This window comes from Amphimedon queenslandica, unplaced genomic scaffold (assembly GCF_000090795.2).
Source record: "Amphimedon queenslandica unplaced genomic scaffold, v1.1 AMPQUscaffold_13463, whole genome shotgun sequence".
NCBI classification, from domain to species: Eukaryota; Metazoa; Porifera; class Demospongiae; order Haplosclerida; family Niphatidae; genus Amphimedon; species Amphimedon queenslandica.
The window spans coordinates 246,004-252,176 of record NW_003546301.1 but is presented as its reverse complement, the minus strand read 5'-3'; the positions used below and the strand labels follow the sequence as shown (position 1 = coordinate 252,176).

At 35.0% G+C, this 6,173-nt stretch overlaps 1 protein-coding gene across 1 annotated transcript in view; it reads right to left on the bottom strand.

The window, feature by feature from the left end:
* Nucleotides 1–6,173, bottom strand: part of LOC105312237 (cytohesin-3-like) — a 66,449-nt gene that overhangs the window by 14,203 nt on the left and 46,073 nt on the right. The window lies entirely within an intron of this gene.

Genomic DNA, 6,173 nt, shown 5'->3' with positions numbered 1-6,173 from the left:
TCAGGACTGTCGTCTGATCTTGCCAGAACTATTACCTGATCTTATCAGGACTGTCGTCTGATCTTGCCAGAACCATTGCCTGATCTTATCAGGACTGTCGTCTGATCTTGCCAGAACCATTGCCTGATCTTATCAGGACTGTCGTCTGATCTTGCCAGAACCATTGCCTGATCTTATCAGGACTGTCATCTGATCTTGCCAGAACCATTGCCTGATCTTATCAGGACTGTCGTCTGATCTTGCCAGAACCATTGCCTGATCTTATCAGGACTGTCGTCTGATCTTGCCAGAACTATTACCTGATCTTGTCAGAACTTTCGTCTGATCTTGAAAGATTATTAATAAGATCTTAATAAGATTTTGGAACTTCTTGTCTAATGATCTTGCAAGAACAGGCATGAAATGGTAGGCAAGATCTTACAAAAGATTTATTCAGATCTTAAATAAGATCTTACGTAAGATTTTTTTGCTGGGTTTCCAATCCATGTACGTATAATATCTATGGTATCACCATAAATACTGTATACACAGGGATATAAAACTCCTCTATACACACAAATAAGTTCTCATAAGGAAACGTCATAAACATCGGATCCGGCTATCCTTACCTGTGTTTCGCTGCATTCATGGTTGCCATGGTAAGTAAAGCAATCACAGTAGCCTATTAGTTTGTTAAAGTAGCTGAATGATCCCTCAAAGGACTTTGAAAAGCCTTCAAATATTCAAATAATGCTCATAAAAGATAGCTTGACTGCATATCTTAGTTCTAGAATGGATGCCATAGCCAACTGTTGTTGACATTTTCACTCGAGCCCCTTTTTTAGCTTAACTTTGTTGAATTAGGCCAACATTTTTTATTGCACTGATAGGTTATTGTTTACTAGTTGTAGTGGGGCTATTATTTAGAGTTTGTGTCAAGTAGAAGAGTTGCTATTTTTTAAACCTTGGTTTTTCAAGCCCCACCTTTCTAGCCAATTTTCTTTGTCTTACTTTACTTAATTGGAAATTTTTTTATATGGTTTTGTAGCATAAGAATATGTAGTTGTAAGTGGGCCTATTCTTAAAAGGAGTGTATTTTTAGTTTTAGTGCAATTGTGTTGTCAAATAATCATTTTTAGGTGACAAGAAATGGGAAAGTCATGCATTGGTAGACTACTAAAAGAAAAGGAAAATTTCAGTAATTATCATGCATTATAAATGTCAAGTTTTATTGTATTATTGTACATAAAATCTCTAATTTTATTACTATAATAATACCGTATGCATTCAAATTTTCGAGTGTTTAAAATTTCACATTTTCAATAAAATGTGCTCAAAAATTAATATTTTTGTGAGCTAATTTTCGTGTTCTGGCCATAGTCTACATACAATAGAATGAGAGTTGGTTTAAATTTTGTGAATTCAAGGTGAGCACAAAATAACAAAATTTTATACATCTCAAAAATTACCTAGTATACAGTAACGCTTCTTATCATTGTTTTTATTTCCTGTGAAACACGCCTTTGAACATCTGGTCCGGCCGTGTTTCATATCTATGTGTATACAGTATCTATGGTATCACTTACTAAAACCAATGTTACACTGTCAATACCGAGATTAGATACTGTAAATAACGGTATATATGTATAGGTTACACTGAGGTCGAGGTTTCTATGGAATTTATTTACCAAGGGACGCAGTCCCGAGGTAAATAAATCCATAGCAACCGAGACCAAGGTGTATAACAGATTTCTACCATGCCAAATCTGTAGCTAAAAAACTGCCCATGATTAGCAAGGCTTTATAAAAGCACAAGGCCTCTTTACTTCTTTGTATCTTCTTAAAAGAAACGGGAAAATCTCTTCTCCACTCACGCCATGTGTGTACAGTAAAAAACGCCCAGAACACGCCTTTCCAATACTACTCCACCTATTAAGAAATTTATCACATGGCCCAATGCTTTTAAGGCTCTATTCCTTTCTTTTCGATGTTCTTTGCTGCTTTCTCTGCTAAAAATGATTACTTCAGACACCATAGTAGTGTTGTTTTAGTTACAAAATGAGACTTTTAGTTAGTAATAGTTAGTTATAGAACTTTAGATTTTGATTTTAGTATAATTTTTAATATTTCTAAATCTTTTTAGTTAGTTATAGTTAGTTTAAGAATTTTTTTAAAAGATTTAGTTAGTTATAGTTAGTTATCTAAAAGTAAAATTAGGCCTAACTAAAAGGGTTTTACTTTTAGTTATAGTTACCTAAAACATTTTTACTAGCTACAAGTAGTGAAGTGCTAGACTAATAAGTACTTCTATGTTTTAGTTTGAACTTTAGCCATTTTAGTTAGTAATAGTTAGTTTTGCAAATTCTATAATACTTTTAGTTAGTTATAGTTAGTTTTTTAAACTTTAAAATATTTTTAGTTAGTTATAGTTAGTTAACTAAAAGTAAATCTGGCCTAACTAAAAGGGTTTTAGTTTTAGTTGTAGTTAACTCAAACAACACTACACCATAGCTATGCTTCAAGGTAAATAATTAGAAACCTGTTTGCTCCCGGGCTGTCCGCGAGGTAAATAACTAAGAAAACCTGTTTGGCAACTTTAATAAGTTGGTTATATTTACCTCCACGAGGTAAATAAGCGATTATATTTACCTCGTATAACGCGATCTGATTGGTCAATTGCAAGTACCCATGGTAGAAGGTTCGTTAGTAGTGCCGTGTGTTACCCTACCTACCGCATGTCGAGTGTCATGGGTGATTTCTCTGTGCTTTCGGAAGAACACTGTCACTATCTACCGAAACCTGGAGCAATGAGTGAGGTATGGAACTTCTTTGGCTTAAGAAAAGATGCAAAAAGCATGGCTGTTGACGACGGGACAGGAAATCTTGCAACCGAGCAGTTGTTGCTCGAAATGGAAACACATCTAACTTGAGAGCTCACTTTAAAAAAACAATCATAAAAGACTTTATACCCAATTGGGCCAGGGCTCATCAGGAAAGCAAGTAGCTGTGACAGAAAGACAAGAGCCAATAGTCAACTCTATACTAAGAAGTCAACCGTATGGTCATCAAAGTCAACGGTACAAAGATTTGAATACTGCCATAGCGTGCTTCCTCTGTAAAGATGGTCTACTGATTTATAGTCGGTTTCAGTTGAGTTACCCAAGCACCACCCCTAATAACTTTTTTATTACTAAAGCTAGCAACCTGAAACTTGGTATAGTTGCATAATAGGTTCTTCCAAAAATCTGTACCAATTTTTGAGTGTCTAGGTACTCTGGAAGGTTCTGAATGGGTTCTTCCGCTCTAGTTAAAAGGGAGCCGCTATAATGAATCATTACGTTTATGCTACATCACACTCGTGAATATAATTTGCATCTTATTATTATTTTAAGAAAATTAATGTTTTTTATTTTATAAAATAAAAGCAGACAGATGAGGTCCTCTAAAGAAGGAGGCATTCAACTAGCAGTCTATACTACTGGGAAACATCTGCTATACTTATCCACAACCTTTTTGATCACCGTTATTCTTCATCACCCTCAACCTAGGTTGTTATCTTCCGTATTAGAGGTCTTTGTCAGCTTTGTAACAGAAAAAAGTTCAGCCAGTGATAATGAAAGGTAGTAGTATCCAAAGCAAGGATAAAATAGACAATAAAAGGTCTTAGAGGTGAAGAAACGCTCAATGAAAGAGTTTGCTTGCACGTTGCCACCATTTTGGGTGTGGCTATGAATGACGTTTTGTGATGCAAACATTGATTTACTTCCTGTGGCAACTCAAATGAAACTGACTATACACAGTTGAAAAAGAAGGATTCTGAGAACTGAATACTGATCAGGAATGAGCTATCAAATAGATTTCATTTCTCATGAAGTATCATACCTGAGCTGTATTAATCTACAAAAGAAAAGGTTGCTAGAAGATTGTGTACTGTGAAATATTTTGCAACTACAACTGATATTTGGTCAAGCATTGGATTAACTCCCTATATCAGCAACACTCTAAATCACATAATGCAAGACTGGGATCTTGAGTTGATTGCTTTCTCCATTAGCTTTCTACCTGATGACCATATAGTTAAAGTGATAAGCGATGCTTTGGAAAACACTCTTCAAGAATGGAAACTCTCTGCTCTTAAGCGAGTCTGCTTAACCACTGACAGTTCCACTAACATGGTTTCTGTTGCCAGAAACTTACGGTTGACCAAAATATCATGCTTTGACCATAACGTACAAAAGCACTCGACAATGACAGAAGATGTGATAGTGTCGCCAAAAAGATAGTCAGCACATTTTTATGCAGTTGGAAAAAAAGACTAGATCTTACCCATGCCCAAGTAAATTTTAAACTTCCTCAATACTCACTAATATCTGTAAGTGATAATGTACTTGTACAATACCAGTATTGGTATGCACATTCACAACAATACAGTATACACTACATATAATACTACATTATGTCATTACCAACACTAACTAACATGAAACAACTGTAGCTTATCTCATTTATTGTTTTCTCTTGTACTAGGATGTTAAAACCAGGTGGGGTACAACACAAAAAATGATAGCTAAGATTCTAGAGCAACAACAGGCCATTATATTTGTTTTGAGCTCTGACAGAAAAGCATCTCATCTAATTCTTTCTTGGCAGGACATTGATGTCTGGGGTGCTACTAATGAAGCTCTATCACTACTAGCTGATTTTACAGATATGTCTGGAGAAAAGTATGTCACTGGTTCTTCGATTCTGCCCATTCTGAGACTACTTAAGTCTTCAGTTTTAAAAGAAAATCCTAACAATAAACCTATGGCAAAAAAAATACGTTCTGCCATATTATCAGATCTATCAGATAGGTATGTTGAACCAGAAGTTACCACTATTTTGGAACTAATTTCCATGATTGATCCTCGTTTTAAAGAAAGGCATGTTTGAAATCTCGAAGAAGTTAAGAGTAACATTTGTGAAGAAGCAGTGAAGATATTTAACGAGGAGACTGAGCAGCCAAGTGAGCTTACTAGTTCAACACCATTAGCATCAACAGACAGCTTACCACCACCTGCAAAAAAGAAAGTTATACTAGCAACTCTGTTTAAAGAGCACAATTCTGATATAGCTGATTCATCATGCTTAGATATATCCCCTGAACAGAAAGTTCAAGCTGAACTTGCCAATTATCTAAGGCAACCAAAATCAGATATTGAGACGAATCCTCTGAAGTGGTAGAAGGAAAATAAGACTGTATATCCTGTCCTATCAGGTGTTGCTTGCAAATACTTGTGCTTTCATACCACAAATACCACCTCTGAAAGACTCTTTAGTAGGTGTGGCAGGATTGTGACACTGTTTAGAGCTTTCACACAGTGCAACAACTAGTTTTTCTGTCAGCAAATCTTGACCTTTAAAATCTCTTACATGCATCACTTACATTTAAAATTAAAAGATTGAGATTAAATTTATTAACATTATCAAATTTTTAGTAAATTATTTGATTTTTAGTAAATTATTAGCTTCTAAGTAAATTATTAATTTTTTATTAAAATTATGTACTACTTTAAAATAAATTATTATATTTAGTAATACCAGGGTATTTTGTCAATACCGTACCGAAGTATCACTACATTCAATACCTCACAGCCCTAACTGCAAGTGCTCACTGCAAGCTCGCAAATACATATTGTTCAAATAGACATCATTATGACACCAAATACACATATGTACACATAGCAGTACATGAGTAAATGCAGTAGCTTGTTGTTAGTAATAATGCAAAAACCTTCAATGCAAAGCAATGTAAAAAGGCCTTAGTTACAAGTGAGTCAGACAATTTCATGTAGCTGTAGCAGTTAAAGGGTAACTTCAGTGCATTTTTGAGATATTTTTTTTATTTGCTTAATATGATTGCCTGACCATACTAATGATGTGTTCCAACTCCCATTGTCTGAAAAAAATTATTCACTGAGATATGAGCCTTCAAAAATGCCCATTTTCCCTTCCTGCGAGGTTACTTCCTGTCAGTGGGTGTGGCTAAACGTGACGTCACTAGAGGGATAGCTGCAGCTAAATCCATTCCTTTATAGGGGGAAATAATCCTTTATTCTCATGCCTAGTAATGTAATAGCACTAATTTAAAGATTGGAATCATTAGCTTTCATTATTCTAAGCATGCAACTGCAAGAAAAAGTCATAATACCACA